The sequence below is a fragment of the Heptranchias perlo genome, unplaced genomic scaffold (assembly GCF_035084215.1).
Source record: "Heptranchias perlo isolate sHepPer1 unplaced genomic scaffold, sHepPer1.hap1 HAP1_SCAFFOLD_62, whole genome shotgun sequence".
Taxonomy (NCBI): Eukaryota; Metazoa; Chordata; class Chondrichthyes; order Hexanchiformes; family Hexanchidae; genus Heptranchias; species Heptranchias perlo.
In genome coordinates this window covers 3,466,316-3,468,702 of record NW_027139644.1, presented here as the reverse complement: position 1 = coordinate 3,468,702, position 2,387 = coordinate 3,466,316, and positions in this window count along the sequence as shown.

Here is a 2,387-nt window from a genome sequence, read left to right as displayed (position 1 = left end):
ACATGGTAACCAGGATACACGGAAAAATGTTACAGATATATTTTAAATTGAACATAGTAACCAGTTTACAGGGAATAACGTTGCAGGTATTTGTTCAATTGACATGGCAACCAATATACAGAGAATAAAGTTCGAGCTAATTGTTAAATTGATCATGGCAATCAGTATACAGGGAATAAATTGACAGTTAATTGTTAAATTGAACATAGTAACCAGTATACAAGGAATAAAGTTACAGTTAATTAGTTAAATTGAACATAGTAACCAGTATACAAGGAATAAAGTTACAATTAATTACTTGAATTGGAAATGGTAACCATTATACAGGTAACAAAAGTTACAGTTAATTGTTAAATTGAACATGGTAACCAGTATACACGGAAAAATGTTACGGTAAATTTTTAAATTGAACATGGTAACCAGCATGCTGGGAATAAAGTTACAGTTAATTAGTTAAATTGGACATGTTAACCAGTATACAGAGAATAAAGTTACAGTTAATTGTTAAATTGAACATAGTAACCAGTATACAAGGAATAAAGTTACAGTTAATTAGTTAAATTGAACATATTAACCAGTATAGAGGGAATAAAGTTACAATTAATTGCTTGAATTGGAAATGGTAACCATTATACAGGTAACAAAAGTTACAGTTAATTGTTAAATTGAACACGGTAACCAGTATACACGGAAAAATGTTACAGTAAATTTTTAAATTGAACATGGTAACCAGCATGCTGGGAATAAAGTTACAGTTAATTAGTTAAATTGGACATGTTAACCAGTACACAGAGAATAAAGTTACAGTTAATTGTTAAATTGAACATAGTAACCAGTATACAAGGAATAAAGTTACAGTTAATTGTTAAATTGATCATGGCAACAAGTATACGGGGAATAAAGTTATAGTTAATTAGTTGAATTGAACATGGTAACCAGTATACAAGGAATAAAGTTACAGTTAATTGTTAAATTGAACATAGTAACCAGTACACAAGGAATAAAGTTACAGTTCATTGTTAAATTGATCACGGCAATAAGTATACGGGGAATAAAGTTACAGTTAATTAGTTGAATTGGACATGGTAACCAGTATACAGGGAATAAAGTTACAGTCATTTGTTCAATTGTGATGGCAACCGGTATACAGGGAATAAAGTTCGAGCTAATTGTTAAATTGATCAGGGCAATCAGTTTACAGGGAATAAAGCTACAGTTAATTGGTTGAATTGGACATGGTAACTAGTATACAGGGAGTAAATTTACAGGATTTTTTTGAATTGAACATGATAACCGGAATATAGGTAAAAAAGTTATAGTTAATTATTAAATTGAACATGGTAACCTGTATACAGAGAATAAAGTTACAATTAGTTCTTAAATTCAACAAGGTTACCTGTATACAGGGAATAAAGTTAAAAATAATGGTTAAATTGGGCACGGTGACCAGTATACAGGGAATAAAGACACAGTTAATTGTTAAATTGAACATGGTAACCAGTATACAGGGAATAACGTTACAGTCATTTGTTCAATTGTGATGGCAACCGGTATTGAGGGAATAAAGTTCTCGTTAATTGTTAAATTGATCATGGCAATCAGTATAGAGGGAATAAAGTTAAAGTTAATTAGTTGAATTGGACATGGTAACCATTATACAGGGAACAAAGTTAGAGTTAATTATTGGAATTTAAAATGGTAACTAGTATACAATGGACAACGTTACAGTAAAATTAGTTAATTTGGACATGGTAACCAGTATACAGGGAATCAATTTACAATTAATTGTTAAATTGGACCTGGTAACCAATATACTGGGAATAATGTTACAGTTAATTGATAAATTGAACATGGTAGCAAGTATACAAGGAATAATGTTACAGATAATTAGTTGAATTGAAAACGGTAACCAGTATACAGGGATGTGGCTAGTGGAGTCCCGCAGGGATCTGTCTTGGGGGCCTCAATTTTTCAAAATAGTTATTAACGACTTAGATGAAGGCATAGAAAGTCTCATATGTAAGTTTGCCGATGGCACAAAGATTGGTGGCATTGTAAGCAGTGCAGATGAAAACATAAAATTAAAAAGCGAATTTGATAGATTAGGTGAATGGGCAAAACTGCGGCAAATGGAATTCAATGTAGACAATTGTGAGGTCATCCACTTTGGATCAAAAAAGGATGGAACAGAGTAGTTTCTAAATGGTAAAAAGTTAAAAACAGTGGATGTCCAAAGAGACCTAGGGGTTCAGGTACATAGATCATTGAAGTGTCATGAACAGGTACAGAAAATAATCAATATGGCTAATGAAATGCGCGCCTTTATATCTAAAGGACGAAAGTACAAGGGGGCAGAAGTTATGCTGCAGCTATACAAAACCATGGTT